This window comes from Bos mutus, chromosome 1 (genome assembly GCF_027580195.1).
Source record: "Bos mutus isolate GX-2022 chromosome 1, NWIPB_WYAK_1.1, whole genome shotgun sequence".
Classification (NCBI taxonomy): Eukaryota; Metazoa; Chordata; class Mammalia; order Artiodactyla; family Bovidae; genus Bos; species Bos mutus.
This window is the reverse complement of record NC_091617.1, coordinates 51,383,716-51,409,130: the sequence shown is the minus strand read 5'-3', so window position 1 is coordinate 51,409,130 and position 25,415 is coordinate 51,383,716. Positions and strand designations below refer to the sequence as shown.

General features: G+C 37.3%; 1 protein-coding gene across 7 annotated transcripts in view; it reads right to left on the bottom strand.

Moving 5' to 3' along the window:
- Nucleotides 1-25,415, bottom strand: part of BBX (BBX high mobility group box domain containing) — a 297,529-nt gene that overhangs the window by 124,648 nt on the left and 147,466 nt on the right. The window contains exon 4 of one of the 7 annotated variants that reach the window (XM_070368807.1): nt 22,706-22,823. The exons of the other annotated variants lie outside the window; for them this stretch is intronic. The gene's annotated coding sequence lies outside the window, so the exon portion shown is untranslated. The remainder of the gene's footprint in view (nt 1-22,705; nt 22,824-25,415) is intronic. 7 annotated transcript variants of the gene reach the window in all.

The window sequence follows — 25,415 nt, the reverse complement described above, 5'->3', positions numbered from 1 at the left end:
GAACCACGCCCCCCTCAATTAAGAATCATTGCTCTAAATAAACCCAATACATAAAAATTCACAGTGGATACAAATCCGCCTGCCAATGCAAGGGACGCGGGTCCGATGCCTGGTCTGGGAAGATTCCACATGCTGTGCAGGAACTAAGTTCCTGTGCCACAACTACTGAGCCCGTTGCTGCGACTACTGAAGCCTTCGCACTCACAGCCTGTGCTCTGCAACAAGAGAAACCACCACAATGAGAAGCCCATGCACTGCAACGAAGAGTCGCCCCCACTAGTCACGATTAGAGAAAGCCTGCACACAGCAATGAAGACACAGCGCAATCAAAAAGCAATAAAAATAAAATTTAAAAAAATCCACATTTTAAAAATAATTGTTGATGCTGTTTAGTTGCTAAGTCACAGCTGACTCTGTGAGACCCCATGGACTGCAGCACGTCAGGCCTCCGTCCTTCACTGTCTCCAGAGTTTGTTGAAACTCATGTCCATTGAGTCAGTGATGCCACCCAACCATCTGTTGCCCTTCTCCTTCTCCTCCTGCCCTCGATGTTTCCCAGCATCAGGGCCTTTCCCAGTGAGTCAGTTATTTTTATCAGGTGACCCAAGTATTGGAGTTTCAGCCTCAGCATGAGTCCTTCCAATGAATATTCAGGGTTGATTTCCTTTGGGACTGACTGATTTGATCTCCTTGCAATCCAAGGGAATCTCAAAAGTCTTCTCCAGCACCACAATTTGAAAGCATCAAAAAACACCCTAAAAAACAAGCCTCAGAGGGCTTTCCCCACAGTGACTATTCATTAACACCTGCATCATATCAAGCCCACTCCTCACATTTTCAGGAATATGCAAGGCTCACATACACCACACTTAAAAGCAACAAAAACAAAACTTTGTATTGGGCCGATTAACAATGTTCAGGTGAACAGCGAAGGGACTCAGCCTTACATATACATGTATCCATTATCCTCCAAACTCCCCTCCCATCCAGGACGCCACATAACACTGAGCAGAATTCTATCTGCTATAGAGTAGGTCCTTGTTGGTCATCCATTTTAAATATAGCAAACCTACACTATACTCTTAAGGCATCATTTATCAGCTTGAATATTTTCTATGTGACCTCTGATCATTAATTCTTATGTCATAAAACTTCTGTGTGAGTTAATATTTCTATGTCTATTGTGCTGATTACATATGAGCTATCTAAATTGATTTACCCTTGTCAGAACAGGTTTCCTATAAATATTACAATGGCCTCCTATAAATATTTCATTAAATAGTTGTTTTTGTGACTTCCATTTGAAAACCCAGTCTCCTTCATGTATGCAAGTCCTGCTGCTGCTAAGTCACTTCAATCGTGTCCGACTCTGTGTGACCCCATAGACGGCAGCCCACCAGGCTCTCCCGTCCCTGGGATTCTCCAGGCAAGAACACTGGAGTGGGTTGCCATTTCCTTCTCCAATGCGTGAAACTGAAGTTGCTCAGTCGTGTCCGACTCTTAGCGATCCCATGGACTGCAGCCCACCAGGCTCCACTGTCCATGGGATTTTCCAGGCAAAAGTACTGGAGTGGGGTGCCATTGCCTTCTCCAATGCAAGTCCTAAAACTTGGTAAATGAATCTGCCCTGGCATGGTGTGGTGTGTGTGTCCGACTCTGTGATCCAACCCCATGGACTGCAGTCTGCCAGGTTCCTCTGTCCATGGCCTTTTCCAGGCAAGAATACTTAAGTGGGCTGCTATTTCCTCCTTCAGGGGAATCCTCTGGATACAGGGATCAAACCCACATCTCTTGCATCTCCTAAGCACTGGCAGGTGAATTGTTTACTGCTGCACCACCTGGGAAGCCCCTGCTTAGGGGAAGCTCTAGTTAATGGAAAGCCAGCCCATTTATGTCATGCTCAACTCTGCTCTGCAAACAACTTTTCTCAGAACCAAACAGTCCCACGTGGCCAACAATCAAGTCTGGCCTTTTTGGCTGTACATTATCCAAAAATAGGGCTCCCTTGTCAGTGACTGACCGCCTTCTGGAAACAGTAACACTGAGGGGCAGGAAGTACCTGAAATCTTAAGCTACACTCTGCTTTACACTTGTTCTCCCAGCCTTTCTTGATTCCTGGAACTCAGGTCCGACTCTCTTACTGATGCTGTTCATTGCTACCAGGCTATCCACTTTAAATGCCTGCCCTGCATCAAAGCCCAGAAATTTTTATGAGCCTAAATTCTGGGTAATACACATCAAATTATTACCATGGCCTATACATTTGAAACAAGTTAAAAATTATGTATCTTTGTGTCATCATCACAAAATATTTGCTATTAGCATATTTCTTGTCTCCATTTTAGAATAATAAAAGTTCTGGGCTTCCGAGGTTCTGCTAGTGGTAAAGAAACTGCCTGCCAGTGCAGGAGATGTGGGTTTGATCCCTGGGTCAAGAAGATCCTCTGGAAGAAGGCACAGCAACCACACCAGTATTCTTAGCTAGAGAATCCCATGAAGAGAGGAGCCTGGAGGGCTACAGCCCATAGGGTTGCAAAGAGTTGGAGTTGACTGAAGCGACTTAGCATGCACAATGTCCAATAATGAATTCAGTCAAGAAAATCTGATGATATTGATATCAATATTAAAGGAACCACATATATTTCTAGTCTTTTTTTTTTTTTTTAATAAAACCCTGTAACCAACTTTGAAAGAAAACCCAGACCACCCTGCCTAATTCCGTTTTGCCTTCATCTAGTGCATCATGTGACTTGGCAGAAAGTTAACAGTGTGGATGCTTATTTTTTCCTGGATTCATAAACCTGGATCAACAAATAATTAACTCTGTTACCTGGTTCAAGTAACCTCTCTATGCCTTGGCATCCTCATCTACAAAAAGGGGAACAACAGTCCTACCACACTGTGAGGATTAAACAAATATGTTTGTATGTGTTCGTGTATAAACTACTTAAGAGTATTGCCTTAAATAAGTGTATATGTATGAACCTTGCATAGAGTAAGTATATATGAGGATTTGCTATTATTATTATATCATCATCATTATAATTAATCACAGAATATAAACATTCAAATCATCTTTATTTCATTAACCTCATATAGTCATAACACCTTGACTATTTAACTTATATGCAGAGTACATCATGTGGAATGCCAGGCTGAATGAAGCACAAGCTGGTATCAAGATTGCTGGGAGAAATATCAATAACCTCAGATATGCAGATTACACCACCCTTACGGCAAAGAACAGAAAAGAACTAAAGAGGCTCTTAATGAAAGTGAAAAAGTTGGCTTAAAACTCAACATTCAGAAAAGTAAGATCATGGCATCTGGTCTCATCACTTCATGGCAAATAGATGAGGAAACAATGGAAACAGTGAGAGACTATTTTTTTTGGCTCCAAAATCACTGCAGATGCTGACTGCAGCCATGAAATTAAAAGATGTTTACTCCTTGGAAGGAAAGTTATGATCAACCTAGACAGCATATTGAAAAGCAGAGACATTACTTTGCCAACAAAGGTCCATCTAATCAAAGCTATGGTTTTTCCAGTAGTCATATATGGATGTGAAAGAGGGACCAGAAAGAAAGCTGAGCACCGAAGAATTCATGCTTTTGAACTGTGGTGTTGGAGAAGACCCTTGAGAGTCCCTTGGACTGCAAGGAGATCCAACCAGTCAATCCTAAAGGAAACAGGTCCTGAATATTCATTGGAAGGATTGATGTTGAAGCTGAAACTCCAGTACTTTGGCCACCTGATCCGAAGAACTGACTCATTTGAAAAGACCCTGATGCTGGGAAAGATTCAGAGAAGTCAATGGCAACCCACTCCAGTACTCTTGCCTGGAAAATCCCATGGATGGAGGAGCCTGGTAGGCTACAGTCCATGGGGTCACGAAGAGTCGGACACGACTGAGCGCCTTCACTTTCACTTTTCACTTTCATGCACTGGAGAAGGAAATGGCAACCCACTCCAGTACTCTTGCCTGGAGAATCCCATGGATGGAGGAGCCTGGTAGGCTACAGTCCATGGGGTCACAAAGAGTCAGACACGACTGAGCGACTTCACTTTCACTTTTCACTTTCATGCACTGGAGAAGGAAATGGCAACCCACTCCAGTACTCTTGCCTGGAGAATCCCAGGGACGGGGGAGCCTGGTGGGCTGCCATCTATGGAGTCGCACAGAGTTGGACACTGAAGCGACTTAGCAGCAGCAGCTGGGAAAGATGGAAGGCGGGAGAAGAAGGGGCCGACAAAGGATGAAATGCTTGGATGGCATCACTGACTCGATGGACATGAGTTTGAATAAGCTCCAGGAGTTGGTGATGGACAGGGAAGCCTGGTGTGCTGCAGTCCATGGGGTTGCAAAGAGTCGCACGACTGAGCAACTGAACAGACTGAACCAATTTATTCAATATTGAGAACTTATCAATAGATGCTGTGCTAGGCTGACTCATGCTGCTTTAATCTCGTGCTCTTATTAGTAAATATTTTCAGTAAAGGAATCCCTCTGCATTTCAAAATTCCATGGGTAGAAAAATCCGGGGGAAAACAAAAATATAAGCAGTGGGAAATTAGTTTAAAAGGAGTAATATGAAAATTCTTTTATTGACATGAGCTAAGAGATAAACTGTTAAATGAAAAAAGAAGGAACAGGTTCATAAGAAGATTGTAATTTATTTTATAAAAATATGACTTAATATATATGGTTATATATGTATAGACCAAAAAAAAAAAAAGAATCCTGGAAAAATAAACACTAAATTGTTCACAATATTATCTCTATATAACAGGACTGAGTTTTTCTTCCTTTGTTAAGTTTTTGCCACGTAAAAATAATTCAAAAACCAAAAGTAAGAAAAGATGGGGTATCCTGTGGCTAAACAGAGATTAATCAGATCATTCATAAATTTGTATGCAAAACGCAGAATAGGATTATTAGTATATTTATAATTAACTATTTGAAAACTAAACTCAAATATTATATATTTTCCACAGGATCAGTCCAGTGCTTCTTAAAACCTTATCTTAAAAAGAACTTTGGAACCACACCAGATATATAATTTGAATCTGTTTTAAGCACAATGTCCTACATCTGGCAAAAAACATACAATATTTTCTAACTGATGGCTATTCTAACAGAGGACCACTTTTTTCTATTTTTTTTTAATAAAATTAAGAACTTAATATGGTTAGGAAAGCAGTCTTCCCCCTTTTACTAGCACAGGATACCAAAGTCATGTGTTTGAAAACATGTCAGGGATGATGCAGAAACTTTACTTACAATGAGTTGGCAACAAGACAAAATCACTGATAAAGCTTTTCACTTTAGAATTATTTTAAAGTTCTTCTGAGTCCAGATATTCATATCCAGCCTTCAGAGAAAGATATTTTCTGTTTCAATTATACCCTCTAGTCAAGAGAGCCGCAGGGCTGATTCTTAACACAAACAGAAAGTGCCATCTAGTGGATGCTTTTATCAAGAGTCTCTGCTTACACTTACATGCTGTGAAGTAATCTTCAGAAAAGCTACTTGGGTGGTCGGAAGGTACAAACTTCCAGTTATAAAATAAGTAAGTCCTGGGGATATAATGTACAGCCTGGTAACTATAGTTAATAATACTAAATTACATATTTAAGTTTCTAAGAGAGTAGGTCTTAAAAGTTCTCATCACAAGAATACTATGTGTGGCAATGAATGTTAACTAGACTTACTGCGGTAAGAATTTTACTATACATATATACACACACACATATACTGAATCATTATGTTGTACACCTGAAACTAATATAATGTATCATCTCAAGAAAAATAGCTACACTGTATGAGGAAATTGCTATCCCTTACAGTCCTTCCTCACCAGTTACTGAACTGAGCTGGTTTATAACGTATCATTTTTTAAAAAACACAACTCTTGACTGATAATATTGATTATATATCTTAAGATGAACCTCTGCCATTGCCCAGAGAAAAAAAAGTCCAATTATCTTCTAAGTGTTCCAGAATCTATTAAGGATACCATACATAAAGCTAGAAAGGAGATCCAACTTAATATTATTTTATCATTCATTTCAGTTGATAATAATAAAATATTAGCATTACTAATATTTCAGTTGATAAAAATAAAATATTAGCATTACTAGTATTACTATAACTTCTGCTCTACACTATATGAAAACAAATTCACTTGGTCTAAATAAGCTATATCTGGTATTTAGAAATCAGCAGCGTTTCCAGCAAAGCATTTGTACAAGCTGCAGAGACCCTTGTTTGCCATCAGCGATGGCAGCAACACAAGTTATCACCAATTAAAATGAAATTAATGAAAAGAATTAAAGTGAAACAGATACACAATAGAAGTAAAGTAAAAGGCTGAGGTATCTAAGTGTTTACAGTTTTAGTATGTGATAATTCAGATGAAAGTTTAGGGCTAGACTTACACAGATGAAATCCACTTATTTAAAATATCCATGAAAATAATCTATCTAAATTTTCCTATAGACTCAATATTTTGCCTTCGGAAGCAGTCTATAAATATTTTTAAAAGCTTCTAATTGTCTAAATATTTTCAGATTCCCATACTGTAAAACAGAAATGATCAATTTATTTGGAGACCATTATACTCACTGATGAAATGGAAAGCTCTGACTCAAAAAAGAGTTATTCACAACCAGTTATAACTAACATCTTCAGGAAAATTTTGCATGTTTTACTATTGTTCCTGGGTATCATATTTATGGGATAATTTACAGGATAATTTCTGTCTAAGGAGTTACTCTTCTAAAAATTAGATGCTTTATTTTATACAATGATAGGGACTTCAAATTCAGAATCAAACCTGGGAGATCACTGCATCCTCCAATCTACAGATGAGGAAAACCAAGATCCACAAAGGTCAAAGGCTAGCTCAAGTTCACTAAATGAATTAATGGTAGAGTGAGGATCCAGCCCTCTTAATCAGAAAATTAGAACCCTTTCCACTATAACGCTCAGACGGTAAAGCATCTGCCTACAATGCAGGAGACCCTGGTTTGATCCCAGGGTGGAGAAGATCCCCTGGAGAAGAAACGGCAAGTTACTCCAGTATTCTTGCCTAGGAAATTCCATGGACAGAGGAGCCTGGCGGGCTACAGTCCATGAGGTCATAAAGAGTTGGACACGACTGAGCGACTAATACTTCTTCACTGCTTCTTCCACTATATTACACTGCCTTTTTATTTTTCTTCAAACAGAAATGGAGTGTTTCCATTAAATTCTTAAGTACTACAGTTTCATTTTCAGTCTAAAAGGTCCACACGGTAACTGCTGCTGAGATGTGCATGTAGGGCAAAGAGGAGTGTTGAAACTGTGAGTTTCTTCAGTATCATCAAAGAAAATACAGTGGGGTCGGTGCAATGCAGTTTCTATGGAGAGATTTACATCAGCAATTTCGAGAAGGGGATCAAGAGAAGAGGGAACAGACCCAGCAATTACTGAAGTGGGAGCCATTACTGTTTATTGAGAAGGTAGAGGAGCTGTTTCTTGCTCCTACCAGCATGGTCCCTAAGCTTTTGATAGCTAGGGAGACACCATCTCTTCAACAGGTGCTCCAAAGTGAGATCCGGGAGTTCCCGGGATAAACAGAAGTACAGGGACTAACTTACTTAAGAATAAAGTTCCAATTCCTCTCAAAACTGTTATTTTTACCTCTCATATCTCAAAGAGTAAGCATATACACACCACACAATCTTTCAGCTCTGAATCAGTTGCAATTTCCAGAATCTGAATGAAACTTTTATCTGCGGTCTTTCTGTCATATTTGGAGCAATTGATGCTTCTGACTTTTAATCTACGGTTAAGAATGTCCTTTTTTTTTTTTTTTACTACTTTGCTATTTACCTTACTATGCATAGGGCCATATTTCTGACGCAGTAAACACACAGTAAGTTAAAGTCTGAAATCGTGGACACAAATACTGAGTCTAAGCTGGAGCATGCCTCGGCTAAGTCACCTAACCTCTGAATCTCCATCGTCTCCATCTGGTTCCGAAGAGGCCTGTCTAGCTCTAAAATTTTTCTAAGGCTCTATTTCTTGAAAACATTCTACAATAGACTTCAACACAACAAAACCTATCCGGCCTGTCTTTCACATTGCATCTTCAGCAAAGGCGTTCAACAGAAGTCTGTGGAGTGTAGTGATAGGACCAGATCTTTTTAAAAGAGGTTCTTTGTAGTTTACAAGTGAATTGCTTTTGAGAAAGTCTCTGTGGACATCTTACTTTGGCTCCTCCTCTATACAAACTGCTGTGGGAGCCTAAGAAAAGCAGCTTTCAAATGTGCAAGTGCATAGATTTGGTGTTGCTGCCGCCAGGCTGCCACGGCTGCCAGGGGACCGGAGTGAGTCAAAGCAATTCTACACAGTGCAGGCCTCAAGGTCTTCCCTTTACTTGGCAGCTATACACTGGGATCAGTCATCCAGCTAAATGTCAAGTGTCCCAAAGTCATTACTGGTGCAACCGGTTCCAGTCTGAAACTTTCAAAATGATATAACTTTCAAATCATTACAAAGGAGATCTTTTTATGTTAACATTGTAAATGTGGACTAATTTGTGAAAAATTAAAAGGGTAATGAGACCATGACTCGGGAATTACACAATGTAACTGTTTAGAAAAACATTCACATGCACCTTTTCTGGATCAAAGGCATTACTGGTACTTATTAAAAGAATCAAATAGAATCAACAGGAACTATTTTTAAGGCCACTTACACAGTCTGAGAATTCGCAAAGATATTTACATCTGAATGCCTCATTTTCGGGCTCCTGTAACACTTGTTTCCAACTTTTAAGGCAATTACATATGATTTACTTACAGGCTTTTTTCCCTTGAAAAATGTATCTTCATAAGTATTATTAATGGTTTTGTTCAAAATACATCACATGTAAGCTTGAATGCATTTTATTTTTCAAAAAGGAGAAGAATTTACTTTTGTGGTCACACCCCTCTGTAAAAAGCAGTTTATTTCTGCCTCTAGCATAAATGAAATACTTGAGAACTGTCACTGAAGACAGGTGCTCCTTCACAGACACTGTTCTGTTACTCTTTTAGATGAAAAGAAACTATCAGATTAAAAAAAGGTACATATTTGGGTATCAGGAAATGTATTTTATCACATAGGCTTCTTGATTTTGAAAATAATTCTGCATATAATATGTAACACTAATTTTTGAAACAGTTCATAGCAGACTAACATTTCAGTATTTCTAAGAAAAAAATTTGAATTTTTTTTTTTAGGTCTTACTAATAATTTATTCTCTTATCAAGAGCAATTTGTAAAAAGGAAAATTTTATTGTGAAGACACATTTTGATCTAAAATGGCATTATTTTTATTCTCCAACAGCCTGACAATTTTTAAACTTTTGGCTATGCTTGTAGCTTTGTGTGGAGATTATATTACCCAGTCAAAGAGTAAATGAATAATACACCTCTTATGCTTTGGAGGGGTGGGGTGTGGTGTGGGTGGTTAACGAAGCTAATACCCCAGGGATTGAAAAGAAATATAGAATAAAAGTTTAGTATAAACAGATTTTAAATGACCATTTTATCAGAAATTGAACTTTTTGACACAGAACATAAAAATTATCTAGCTTACTTATTTGTTGGAATCAAACAAATCTCACTGTCACTGCATCCCACACAAAGCTGTGTTACTATGCAACTCCTTGCATCACTTCTAGAGAGAATGTTTTCTCTACCAACTTATTCTCTTTTCTTTCTCATCAAAATTCTGCTAAAACATCATAAATGTGGAAGTCCTCCTCTTATTAACCTCAATAACTTGATTTAGTAATACTCATATTTATTTTGAACTTCCACTTTATTCTCATTCAAAATCACAGATTTACAGAGTTAGAACAAACTTTAAAGATCCAGTTTAAACGTCTCATTGAAAGAATAGGAAATTCAGGTCCAAATGAAGAAATCTGCTCAGGAACTTGCACAAGGTGTAACAAAGTCATTCCTGGGGTTAATTTTTCATTCTAGATTGAGAAAGTCTAAAAGTTAACATTTAATAATAACTAAAGTTTATTCATTTAATATTTTTTAAAACAAGAAAGCAAATCACTGACACTTTCAAAGTGTAAAAGTTTCATTAAAATTCATGTCATTAAATTTGCTTCATCAAAAAGACCAGTAGTCACTCAACATTCAAAACAAATATACTGAGCATACATTGCTTTGCCAAGCACCTTGGTGAAAAAGACAAATCAATATGTAAGAACTAAGAAGGAATTCAGACCTATGAGAAAATTCATTATAAGATCATTATACTATCCTAGAAAGGTTTAATCAACTCAACATATCATATTCCAATAGACTACAGAAACAAGTTTAAAAAAAAGAAAACAATAGTCTATATTCCTCATCTGTTGCAGGTACTTTTTTATACTGGCTCCTACTTCAACTTCTAAATAATTTACACCTTACACTGAGGGTATATCCTGTATCTCAAGAAACTAGTAACAGTACAGCATATCACAAATACAAAAACACAGCAAGCGTTCCATAAAGTTTCTACCTGAACTACAAAACATTTTCAACCTAGGTTCTTTCTACAAAATGCCACATTCAACAAAGCTTGAAAACTTCAGTCATGTAATCCTAGATCTTCTTTAACTTAAAATATCATTTTGCATCACATGTCTCTATAAAGTAGCTAGCACTTGTCTACTAACTAATAGGTCAAAATGGCTATCTGGGGAGGCCTTACAAATAGCTGTGAAAAGAAGAGAAGCGAAAAGCAAAGGAGAAAAGGAAAGATATAAGCATCTGAAAGCAGAGTTCCAAAGAATAGCAAGGAGAGATAAGAAAGCCTTCCTCAGAGAACAATGCAAAGAAATAGAGGAAAACAACAGAATGGGAAAGACTAGAGATCTCTTCAAGAAACTTAGAGATACCAAGGGAACATTTCATGCAAAGATGGGCTCGATAAAGGACAGAAATGGTATGGACCTAAAAGAAGCAGAAGATACTAAGAAGAGGTGGCAAGAATACACAGAAGAACTGTACAAAAAAGATCTTCAGAACCCAGATAATCACGATGGTGTGATCACTCAACTAGAGCCAGACTTCCTGGAATGTGAAGTCAAGTGGGCCTTAGAAAGCATCACTATGAACAAAGCTAGTGAAGGTGACGGAATTCCAGTTGAGCTCTTTCAAATCCTGAAAGATGATGCTGTGAAAGTGCTACACTCAATATGCCAGCAAATTTGGAAAACTCAGCAGTGGCCACAGGACTGGAAAAGGTCAGTTTTCATTCCAATCCCAGAGAAAGGCAATGCCGAAGAATGCTCAAACTACCGCAAAATTGCACTCATCTCATACACTGGTAAAGTAATGCTCAAAATTCTCCAAGCCAGGCTTCAGCAATACGTGAACCGTGAACTTCCAGATGTTCAAGCTGGTTTTAGAAAAGGCAGAGGAACCAGAGATCAAATTGCCAACATCCGCTGGATCATGGAAAAAGCAAGAGAGTTCCAGAAAAACATCTATTTCTGCTTTATTGACTATGCCAAAGCCTTTGACTGTGTGGATCACAATAAACTGTGGAAAATTCTGAAAGAGATAGGAATATCAGACCACCTGACCTGCCTCTTGAGAAACCTATATGCAGGTCAGGAAGCAACAGTTAGAACTGGACATGGAACAACAGACTGGTTCCAAATAGGAAAAGGAGTACGTCAAGGCTGTATACTGTCACCCGGCTTATTTAACTTCTATGCAGAGTACATCATGAGAAACGCTGGACTGGAAGAAACACAAGCTGGAATCAAGGTTGCCGGGAGAAATATCAATAACCTCAGATATGCAGATGACACCACCCTTATGGCAGAAAGTGAAGAGGAACTAAAAAGCCTCTTGATGAAAGTGAAAGTGGAGAGTGAAAAAGTTGGCTTAAAGCTCAACATTCAGAAAACAAAGATCACGGCATCTGGTCCCATCACTTCATGGGAAATAGATGGGAAAACAGTGGAAACAGTGTCAGACTTTATTTTTTTGGGCTCCAAGATCACTGCAGATGGTGATTGCATCCATGAAATTAAAAGACGCTTACTCCTTGGAAGGAAAGTTATGACCAACCTAGATAGCATATTCAAAAGCAGAGACATTACTTTGCCAACAAAGGTCCGTCTAGTCAAGGATATGGTTTTCCCAGTAATCATGTATGGATGTGAAAGTTGGACTGTGAAGAAGGCTGAGCGCCAAAGAATTGATGCTTTTGAACTGTGATATTGGAGAAGACTCTTGAGAGTACCTTGCAAGGAGATCCAACCAGTCCATTCTGAAGGAGATCAGTCCTGGTGTTCATTGGAAGGACTGATGCTAAAGCTGAAACTTAATACTTTGGCCACCTCATGTGAAGAGTTGACTCATTAGAAAACTCTGATGCTGGGAGGGATTGGCGGCAGGAAGAGAAGGGGATGACAGAGGATGAGATGGCAGGCTGATATCACCGACTCGATGGACATGGGTTTGGGTGAAGTCTGGGAGTTGGTGACGGACAGGGAGGCCTGGCGTGCTGCAATTCATGGGGTCACAAAGAGTCGGACATGACTGAGTGACTGAACTGAACTGAACTGAATAGGTCAAATCTTCCCAATACTTACTTTTCAAATTGTAGCCCCAGAATAAGAACAATCTTTCTCAAAGAACCTGAGCGAAGAATTATGTAAGAAAACATAAAATACTTAGTGCACTTATTCTACACTTGGGGAGCTAAGGTGAAGAGATCCTTAAGGTTTCACGTAAGTGACTCTAAAATATCTGCTCTACTTCTCAATTCAACATTCCAGACATAAAATTAATTTCATCTAAAAGTAATCAGGCAGGAGGCTGTATTTCCAATTTGCCAAGTTTTAATTATGAGTTTTGTCAACGGTCATAATTTGGTGTTTAGGACTTTTCTCAACCATTATTAATTTTTCAGTACCCATCAGGGATAAAGAGTCACATGTGAAAACTTCTGAAGGTATATGATTTTCATGAAAACAGTCTCAAAAACAACAACAACAAAAACAACAAAACAGAATACTAAAAGTAACCTGGATTTCTAACTGAGATACAATTTATTCTTTTAATATACTTGTCCACGGTGAATATATTTAGTCATGCCAGAGACTTATCAACACTTTCTTTCTTCCTAAATATTTACAGCAACAGTCTCTCAAGGAGACAATCAGTTTGCAGTCCTACATGGATCTAATAAAATGTGTGAATAGTTTTATATCACTGTACTCAACTTTACAGTTCCTAAAAGTCTTTTGGGACATCATTCTCAACATGCTTCTGGCTTTGTCCATTTCATTCTCTGGACTGATTTTCTTTAGTGAACTAAAGCATTCATCACTTCTTACCAAATAGCACACACATAAAATTACAATTTTTTTTTTCCATCTTGTGAAGAGTATTGAGATACATCCCTTGTCACGTCAATCTTGAGGTGATGATTCAGTGTTTTCCTTTGAGGATTCAGGAGAAAAACAGGAAGCAAATTATCACTTAAGATTAGTTATTAACAGCCGCATTGGTGTTTAGGCTCAAATCTGTCTAAATTTCAACATAAGATTGCACTATATATGAACTCAAGACTTCAAGTTACAGACAGAAGTTCTTACTACAGCAGCCAAAACCTAATCTGAAAGCTTATTTTTATTTCCTTACACTACTCAAATCAAATAACTTTTGTTGGGCAACTGCAGACAGTCAGCTGAGTCAATGAACATATTTCAGACAGCTGCTTCTTGTTTGTGAAATTGAAAATGTTTTTGCTGAAGGAAATGCAGGTTATACAAAGAGAAATAAAAATTAAGATTAAAAAGAAAGGCCTCCACTTGGCACAGTTGGAGGATGAAACAGAAAAATCTCATTTATACATATGTAAATACATATGTAAATCTCATTTAACCAGGAAGCAACTAACCAAAATTCCTCCATTAACCATGTGTGTGTGTGTTGGGGGGAGAGGGGGTGTCAGGAGGAACTTGTTTTAGAAAAAATCACAAATTATAAAAACAAGCTACTTTGTTTAAATGACTTCAAAAAACAAAAACAAAAAAACCCACAACAACTTTCCAGAACATTTTAGGCAGGAGGTGAAGAGTTTGTTAGTGTTGCTGCTACTGCTGCTGCTGCTAAATTGCTTCAGTCGTGTCTGACTCTGTGCAACCCCATAGACGGCCTCCTACCAGGCTCCTCTGTCCCTGGGATTCTCCAGGCAAGAACACTGGAGTGGGTTGCCATTTCCTTCTCCAATGCATGAAAGTGAAAAGTGAAAGTGAAGTCGCTCAGTCGTGTCCGACTCCTAGTGACCCCATGGACTGCAGCCCACCAGGCTCCTCCGTCTATGGGATTTTCCAGGCAACAGTACTGGAGTGGGGTACCATTTGTGGGCAATTCATTGGATGTCTGTATCTTCTTCAAATTTCCCACCTCTTCTATATACTGTGTTTTTTAAACAGTAAAATAAGTGTTAATCATTAGAGTGATGACTCCAAGATCATTTTCCTTAAAAAAAAAAAAAAAGTTTCACTAATTATTGCTAAGAAATTCAGTTGTATACTAACATTTCTAGACTGATTTACAAACTTTTCTAGCTACTTTCAATCAGTAAGAAAAATTAACCAAAACATTCTTTCCTAAACAACTGTTCCGGTTTATGCTATAATTGTATTCTAGGAAACTGGGACACTCATTTCATTTGCTATATACCAAAATTACTACTTGATAGGAAATATCTCTTCATATTTATTCTAAAGTAATATAAAATATCATTGACCCAAATTCTGTCAATTATTATTATCCTCTAAATTATCAGAAAGGAGCCATTTTCCCAAATGCTGTGATTGAGAAATAGCTAAATCTAACATATAACATCTTTATCAAACTCAAACTCAGGTGTACTGACATACATATGATTAATAAGAATATGCACGAATATCATCCTAATTTGGATCCATTTAATAATTCCTAAGAAAAGAGTCTATGACAAATCAAATCAGGAATAAAAAGTTCATCTGTTCTCAATTTCATGCTTCATGAGTCAGAGCAAAGTAGGAAAGGCTGGACTTGGCATTCAGATACGCCAAGCCAATTTCATAGGCTATGAAACTTTACCACTATTAGTTATCAAATTCAAGGTCTTCTCTGTTCACTCATCTATAAAAGTAGGCTGGTTTTTCTTCATAGGATGGTAAGAATGGAAACAGATGATATGTAAAATCCCTTCTAGAATGTCTCACATATGTTGACTTATATATTTAAAAAAAAAAAGCATGAATGAATGTATTTTTTCTACAAGTTCTTTGGCACCACCTCATCCCAAGAGATGCTTACAGTAACTTCTAAATGATATCTCCATTTCCAAACTAATCTCTATCAGTGATTTATTCAGAGTGGAACTTGAAGCCTTTCATTCTGTGAATTCAAACTCCTCAGTGGCACTTTTCAGTCTCATTTCAGAATTGAATTCCTCAGACAGGCATTCCACACCTTTTGTGTGCCCTCCCTGCCTCATTCCTAATGCTCCCTAATTCTTCCCACAAAACACATAAAACCTGGCCCTAAACTTCCACTGACTTTCTCTATATCCAATATCCCAGAAGATACACTCAAGCCCCAGCTTCCTGCATTTGAGTACTTCCTTTCCTTCTTTCATTTGCTCAGGGATCCCTTATTTTAAACTGCTCCTTTTCTCTTCCTCTCTATGCAGGTGAAAATAACATTCTCTTCCTCCAAATTTCTTAATTCCCTACAACATGAGCCAATTTCCTTGTGACCTTCTGTTACTGTCTTGAATGATTATTTAAATCTGCCACTCAGCCTCTTACTGTTTTTACCTTCACTACAGACATCCACGACACCATCATCAGCCTGTTAACCACCGATGGTGAGTCTTACACAGAAAGTCCCTCGCTGAAAATGATAGGCTTAAATCCTGTAAGTTAAACTTCCTCAGGTTCATCCTCTCCATAACTGTTAAGTCACCAGAAAAATGCAAAGGAATAAACAGGAGAACACAGTCCCATCACAATTTCACTCATCCTTACTATAATAAGTACAAAGAGTAAAAGAGCCAGAACCTCTCAATGAAAACTGTCTTGGAAATTATTTAAATGCAAATAATTTTAAACAGATGACCAAAAAAAAGAAAAATCTCTGGTATGTTTTTTAAAGTTTGAAGGAAAAAGAAACAATCCTTGAATAAATTCCAGTAAGAGCTGAAGAAAAGCTGTGTTGATGAGCTTTAATCCCGACAGAACAGCTGACTGGATGATTCCATTCAGTGAAAATCACACTGGCTCACTCTTGAGCTGGCACTGAGATCTAGATGTTCTCTGACTCACGTGTTCCAGAGCACCCATTTCCCAAGGTCCAGAGTGGTTCTGCACAGTTGAAAGATATTAACTGATGAATATACAAATCCTGTGTTTACAGGGCAGCTTGAAACTCACAGAAAGTAATACTGCCATCTACCCAGTGTAGGGCTTCCCTGGTGGCTCAATGGTAAAGAATCTGCCTGCAATTCAGGAGATGCAGGTTCGATCCCTGGGTTGGGAAGATCTTCTGGAGACGGAAAGGGCAATTCACTCTAGTATTACTAACTGGTGAATCCCATGGACAGAGGAGCCTGGCAGGCTACAGTCCATAGGACTGCAAAAGAGTCAGACACAAGTTAAGAAACTAAACACCACCCAGGGTATGGGCTAAGTAACAGCAAATAACTATAAATGGATGAAAACAGCAGCCAAGATTCCTCTAAGCTCAAAACAGACCTTACATTTTGCTGTACAGCAGAAACTATAAACAACACTTTAAAGCTAATATACTCCAAAAAACAAAAAATCACACACACACAATAAACCTTATAACCTAAGGGCAATGATGCCATCATTCAAATGAGACACGGTGCTTGGCTAGCACAGGGAAAGGGAGTAAGGTATCCACTGCTAAGCTGCTAAGTCACGTCTGTGCAACCCCATAGATGGCAGCCCACCAGGCTCCTCCATCCCTGGGATTCTCCAGGCAAGAATACTGGAGTGGGCCCACTGGGGAATCACAATAGCGATGTACAGAATCTAAGAAAGATTTTTGTGGGAGAAACAGTTTGGCACCAAGACAGAAGAATATTATACTTAGTGATCTTTAACAATATGATGATGCCTAGGGGAGCTTCCTGGGAGTCCCGAGCCCTCAAAACAATTATCAATATTAAGGTGCTGCTGCTCTACTTTATGTTCTATTGATTAAACAAAAAAAGACTCAGTGATTTATTTTTCGAATTTAGTAACACCCAGTGTTCTAGAAATGTGGATTCTGCAACTAAGATAATGAATGGAAATTAACTTCAGGAAAACAGATTCATTTCTCACTTTGTCCCCCCAAATTACAGACCCATTGAACATTTCACTGTTTTTTTACCTGGATATAAACTCCCACACAAAATATTGCTATTCCAGCAACACCTAAATTTAAATGTAGTCATTGAATTTAAAACTATTTTAATAAGATGCTTTTTAGTAATATAGATAAATCTGTATTTTGTATAATTATATGAGTAATTACATAAAGCTCTAAGTTGAGCTTACTTTGATATGTATTACTAAATTTGCTGTATGATAGATATAAAATGAGTAAAAATACAGTTTAAAATTTATTTAATTAAGCATTTAAAAATTCTTCTTCCAAGACCATTCAGTCTGAAATCTGTACTAAATACATTTCCTAGTTTCCACCAAAGGAAAATTCTGTATCATTTGTTTATATACATTTATAAATTTTCTACAGTATTTAAATATGATCCACCTTTCCAACTTATTAACACAACAGTATATATTTTTAATATTTGCTGCAATGTAATCATTATAGAATGTATAGTTCTTTCTCAAAAGACATTAAAATACTAAATGAGTGCTGTAGGTTTTCAGAAGCACTTTCAAGCCCGTCTATATTAATAAGATATCCTAAGTGAATTAGTATTACAAAAGAAACTTACCACTAAGTTAAAATATTAATGTGAATACTTATTAGGTCAAGCCTTTTACATTAATCTGAGACAATATAAGAGTGGTTAGAGTAAGCATTCTCCTATCAGTGAAGTTTTCATGTCAGGTATTTTCTCTCATTTTCCTCTTATAAAAGCACAAAAGGATGTTTCTCTCCTTGTATTTCTGAGGAACAAAAATAATCTGTTCTTCCAGAGATAGGATGGTAGTCACCCTTCCTTCCAGAATACAGTATTTGGCATAATATGTTTTTGTAGAGTTTTGTTAAGTAAGCAGTTAGGAGGGGTGACTTATCACAGGTAGCATGGTTTCTGGTTCCTCATGGCAGGGATGTATGCCCATGCAAAGTCATGCCCAACTCTTTGCGACCCTATGGGCTGTAGCCCCCCAGGCTCCTCTGTCCACGGGATTCTCCAGGCAAGAATACTGGAGTGGGTTGCCATTTCCTCCTCCAGGGGATCTTCCCAACCTAGGGATTGAATCCATGTCTTTTAGGTCTTCTGCATTGGCAGACAGGTTCTTTACCACTAGTGCTACCTGGGAAATCTAAAGTGTTGTATATGTGTTGAGGCTGGAAGTAAGACTGAAAGTTAACAACTTCGATCAATGTCTTTCAATGAGTTTTTAACATAAAAAAAAAAGACTATTTATTTATTCGATTTAGAATTAAGTTAGTTATTAAAAATAAATCCTCATTTAAAAATCTTTTCCCTCTTCATTTTTTTAGTTAGAAAACTTTTCTCTTGCCTAACTCTCTTTTTATCCTAAAATCTGCCTGATTCACATGAGATTTTTCACAAAGCAGATCTGTAAAACCATGACAAAATTAGATTTTTTACAAGATTAAAGTCTCCTTAACCTTGACTAATAGTCAAATAGCTCTCTGGCCAAGATCCTCTGGAGTGACTGGGCAGCATTTACAATTCACAGAAAGTTAAGACAGTTTGTGCCCGTTGCCCCATGTAGTCTGCTCTCTGCCTCTGATCCACACAGTTCAGTGGTACTCACAAAACGGAACTCTGGACAACTAACAGATGCAGGAAACAGCAATCATGTGAAAATCTGAAGAGTCAGATAATTCCTTAAAAGGGGTCTGAGCACAAATGCATCTTAGAGTGAGAGTCCCTTCAACAACTATGGGAAGATGGACCAAAGGCAACGAGGGAGGGACTCCAGGTCTCACTCCCATTAACTTTGGGTTGAGAAGTTCCTAGCAAAGAAATCACGGGAGAAAGGAACAGGCAACTAGCCGCCAACATCAGGTGAATACAGGTCCATCGACATCAAGGAAGGATCCGACAGTTAAAACCAACACTGACTCAAAGATGGCAGCTGGCGTTATGAGAAAACACGTGAGGTTAAATTGTAATATCAAGTAACAGAAGATACGAGAGGACACTCTGCTCAGTCACAGCTATGGGGCTAGGGGAAGAGGAGGAGAAGCAAGAGGCCAGGACTCAAAACTTTGCACTGAACACCTGGGCTGTCTGGTAAAAGAAAGTGGGAAGCCAAAGGCATTCATTACACTTTCTCAAAGAAAGATAAATGTAATCTTTCTCTGGGACAAATCAAACCAAACAAGAAGGGAAGTTTGATGTATGCCCCACTTGCTATGGTTACCAGAGACAGTAACTGGCAGGTTGCTATACACAGGTGAGTCTAATGCCTGGTAAGGTAGGTAGATTCAGGCTTTGGTAGTGGTGTCCAGAAATCCCAAGAGAAACTATCAATGTATTTCATTTCAGTTGGAGACAGAATACAAAAAGTTTAGAGTCAAAAGGATTCTTACAGATCACTGTTCTACCACTCTCATTTTGCAAAAACAGAAAAACAGAGTGAAGCTCAAGAAGAAATGACTACCTATGGTTTACAAAGCTATCCATATGCAGATCTGCTAACTGTATGCATGATTTTTGCCCATTGCTTTTAGGGTAATTATTACTGCTGAGCAGAGAAAAGGCATTTCAGTCCTTACTCCATTTACATTTCTCCTTTCTTCATTCAATAAACATCTGTTGAATAACAAGAACTAGGCACTAGACTGGAACCTGGGAATGTCCCCTGGAAAACCTTGGGAAATAAATGTAGCAGATCACAGTACCAAGCTTGACAATAGGCAAAACAGTGAAGTCAGTCAAACTAAAATCATGGACCACCAAGCACAAAACTAGGAGGAACTATGATATGAAAATTGGAATGGACTGTGCAAGTATAATCAGATACCAAAAGATCCAATGGCTGAGAACTACAGAAGTAGGTAAAGGAGAGAAAGAGGGAAAGATTAGCAAATGCAAGTTGTCACTTACTCAAGCTTTTGGGACTTTTGCAACACAGAACAAATCACAGGTTGTGAACAGTCCTCCATGGGTCATTCTTTTTCTATCTCAACTCAAATTAAGGAAAAAATAATCAGTAAAAGATGTGTACATTTCCCTGCCGAAGCTATTTTTAAAAATTTTGGTCAGGAATAGCTGGTAATTTTCATCTAATATAAAAGAACATTACATTATTTTGACATAGCTTTCCTGGGAGAAAGAACTTAGCTGGTAAACACATCCAGCTATTTCAGGATGTCAGGACTTAACTGGGTTTGAGAAAAGGTGTAAGTGACAATTGGAAAACTAAGAGAAATAAAAGCAGCTGATGCAGAGGATAAAACTAATTTTTTAAAATGTCATCAGGATTACTGTTAAAATGGTGTTCTGGACAAGTTACAAAATTCTTTAAACAAAAATTTAGTGATTTTAAAGAACTATATAGGAGATACGGACTTCCCTGGTGGCTCAGTGGTAAAGAATCTGCCTGCAATGCAGAAGTGAAATCGATCTTTGGGCCGTGAGATGGATCTTTGGGCTGGGACAATACCCTGTAGAAGGAAACGGCAATCCACTCCAGTACTCTTGCCTGGGAAATTCCATGGACAGAGGAGCCTGATAGGCTACAGTCCATGGGTTGCAAAGTCAGATAGGACTCAGTGACTAAACAACAGCAATATAGGAAATACACAATGAAAACACTTAAACTCAGCTACAGGGAGGATAAAATGTAATAAGTTCTGTAGAAATCCATTTGCCACAATCCTATAGAGTTTCAGGGTAGGTTGATTCTGCATTTATAGCTATGAACATATATCCTAGAGAAATATATGTGTTAAGAAGCAAAAACAAGACTCTCAAGACTTTTTCATTTGCAATTTTTTCTCTCATAACATAAACTGGAAACAATCTAAGTAGCCATCAAAAGAAAGTGGATAAATAATGGAATTATTATTATGGAATAAATACTAGATAAGTAATAAAAATGTGGAACTTTCATACAACAAAATACAACTGTGATCATAAATGAATTACAAGTATAAGAAGGGTGATTCTCTCAAACATGTTGAGTGGCAAGATAGGTATTGCAAAAGAAAACATATATTATTTAATATAAATTCAAAAAAAGAAGCAAAACAATATAGGGGATATATAAATTATGAAAAAAACTATACAGAAAAATAAGGAAGTAAGAAACTCAACACTCAGCACTGTGGTGGTGGTTAAAGAGAGTTGACGGAATCTGCGCCAGGCATAGCTCTGTTTCCTAAGTTAGTGGTAAGTACTCAGTTATTCAAGGTAATGTTATTTGTATCTTATTCACATGTAATAAATAACCCTTGCATGTATAGCACTTTCTAAATACTATGGAGTTAGTCCTATTTTTAAAAAGCGCTCAGAAAATTAATACTATATTTAACAAACTATCTTAAAAGGTACTTTTTAAGAAGCTGCAAGTACCTAGCACATATTCAGGACTTTAAAAAATGACCTCTTTTAACTCACACAACAACTCTCAGGTAAATATTTTACCCTTAGTTAACATAGAAGGAAACTGAGATTTCTGTTTCATAGATTGCCCAACATTAAACAGCGAGCAGAGGCGAGATTCAAACCGTAAACTGTGAAAGCCAGGGTGTCTGCACGTAGGACTATCTAAAATACAACAGCACAAATAAATTTCGAACACAAACACGAAACTGTCTTGTTACACTGTAGTTTACTATTTTTATACAATTTAGCATTTATAATGCATCCCTAGACCATATTCTAATAGTTTGTATTAACTTTATGTCATAGTACCTCATTATTACTTCATAATCACAATTTACCATTAAACTCTCTAAATTCTAAAGCTGGTAACAGATACCACATATGTTTATGGAAAGTCCCAATTTAGCTGTACTTCTTTTCATACCCTGACTTCTCTAAGACTGGAAGTTTAAGGAAAGTTAGCTGTCAGTAGGCTGAAACTCCTTTCACTACCCTTGGGACTCACTCAACAGGCAAGGAAATAGGCTTGCCAAGTCCCACAGAAATTACTCACTTCTACCCTCTTTTTCCTCAATCTTTTTTACAATAATATTTCAAAACCTAATTTTAAACTCATGCAGGAAACCTGATTGATACCACCTGGTTTTCTAACAACACAACTCACTTATATAATTATTTGTCAGCTTTTTACTTCATTGTTGTTTTTATTTGCATGTATCTAGCTTGTAAGAGCCACTGAGAAGTGTTTACAAGATTATGTCCTCAGAGCTATGCCCTAACTCATTCTTCTTTGCCCAAAGCACCATCAACTGTGCTCTGTAAACAGTAGTCACTTAATAAATGCTGATTGACTTACTACAGTGGAACAATTCGCCTCTGGTATGTCTCAAAAAGCCAGTGAATCCTCCACATCTACAAACATGCTGGAGATGATACCAGGTACTGTTAGAGGCTTGGGGTCTTCCTGAGGGTGCCTGGGATAAGAAAAACACAGAGAGAGACCAAAGACAGTCAGGAGAAACACAGAGAGAGGGAACATGGAAATAAACAAGAGGATAGAACAGAGTGAGAGGAGCCACATAGTCAGCAGTTATGGAAAGATTAAGCAGTCAGACATACTCAGAGACAGGGCGGAGGTCAGTAATTTGAACTTGGGTTTCAAGTTGGAAACCACATTTTTTGTTTCATTTACTCCTGTAGTAAGCGCCTTTATGTTACTAAATTTGTGATATAACTGACCACTTCAAAGTTATTTCTAAGCTTTTTCTGAGCTTATTTATCTTTATTTATTAAAATTCATCCTTACACAGAAGCATCTTTGGAGACACATCTACACAGATAAAAACACAATTCTCAAATTAACCTAGCAGTAAATATGGAAATATTTTTCCAATTCTTCAACTTAGACAATGGTTACTTCAGAGAGGTAATGTGACTTGCCCAAGGCCAAAGGCAAGAACATGATAACTGGGGCCACAAATCTTCTAATGCCAAACGCTAGGACTTTTACTGACATCCTATATTCTCTACTACAAATGAATCATTTATAAATCCAAACTGCTTTTACAGAATAAAATTCAAACTACACACTTTTAAGATAAAACTATGCGTTCAGACAATGAACCGCTGAGGTTGCTCACTAGAATAATTTTAGAGCTTGAATTATTTAAAAAGTCTATCAGAAAAAATAAAGCAAAATGCAACTATATCAGAACAACAGAAATTGTCAAACAGAAATAAAACTATGTGAACAGGCACTGACAAAATTTTAACATTTTAAAAAAGGGGCTAGAATTAGTTCATTGCTTTTACAACTATAATTTCAAAATCTTAATTATTCAACACATTTCAGCTGAAAGATCAAAAGTCCTATATTTCAATGAGTTCTTAAACCTAAATACTAGTAAATGTCTCAAACATGTTCTCTCATGATGCCACACCTAAAAGTCTATATGGCAACTCTACTTCAGAGTACTACATATAATAGAAATAATTTAATGCACCTCTTGGTAAGCATTGCATTTTCTCTTGAGATATACTGACGCTCTCCTAAATAATGATGCCTTTTTGCAAGCAATCAATTGTAATCAATTTTCTGTAATTATCAGCAAAGCTCCTTTGATACAAGTGAAATAAGTATGTTAATGGATTTCACAGCAAGACATAAAAATAAAAGAGACTTCTATTCAATCGTACATCAACATTTTCCCATGTTCAGCAATTTTTTAAATTGTCAAATCAAGTATAGTACTGTTCTGCCCTCTAGTGACAGGCTAGGTTTTGTTAACTACATGTTTTCTGGTTTTTTGACTTTGCTTTATGAACAATACTTAGGATTTTTAAAAATATATATGACAGTACTTTTTCATAATTGAATAAAGGAACAAAAGAAACTGGTCAATTTTAATATATGGCTTCTGATATGAACACAATTCAGGAAAAATATAATTTCTTCTCATAGGAATAGTACACCTAAGAACTACAAAAAATAAGTATCATTTATTTCAAAATTTATGCATATTTTTATGAAATTTGGAAAGGCCAAAGAATTCCATTCAGTTTCTTTGCTAAAGGCTTTACAAATTTCATAACTATAAATCCCAAATTGGTTAATTCTATTATTTGAGCCTGAGACATCAAGGCAAGTGGCACTACATACACCATACACGGATGAACAATTTTCTAATTATCATAGTAGAGCAAAAATATGCTTAATACAAAAATGCACTGAACATTATTTACCTTTAACTGTCCAAGTGGCAGTTTAGGATTTTCCTGAACCTCAGTGTCGTCATTAACAGACTGTCACTTTATACCTGGAAACATCAGTCAAGGATGCCGGCTGAGACACAATCATTACACAGAGATTCACCATGGTATTTTGACGAAGGTTCTTCTTTCCTTCTTAGTTTCTCTTGCCATATATACTCTTGCAAGGATGTAAGGCATTTCCAGAACAGCATTTCTACTCTCACTAATCCCAAACATACTACTTCTGTGTTTACACTCTTATGTTATAAATTAATACGACATTTGTACATGGGAATGTAAAAGGATACCTGGACATGTGCAGACTGAGGGTGCTGTCAGGAGCGCAAACCCTAAAAGCAGATTCCCAGAGCCTGAATTCCAGCTCTATTTCAATTAGCAGTGTGACCTCAGGCAGATTATTTAATTTCACTGTGTTTCAGTTTCCTCAGGCACAAAATGGGAATAAAGAGAGACACCTATCAGTAGTAATATTTTATGTCTTCAAAGGTATATGAGTTACACAGTTAAGTATATGAGTTTATCAAATCCAGAAAATGTATATTTAAGATTTATGCATTTCAGTGAATGTAAATTTTACATCAAAAGAAAAAAGTTGTACATAAATGCTGAACTATAGTCAATAATATACATACTGAAGTATTTAGGATATTTGCAGTGATGTCTTTACTTTTTAAATGCATCAAAAATGAACTTATAGATACACAGATTATAGCTAATGTAATAAAATAAGTAATAAGTAAAATGTTAATGGCAGAATCTAGGTGGTGAATACAAACATATGCTATTTGTCTCAA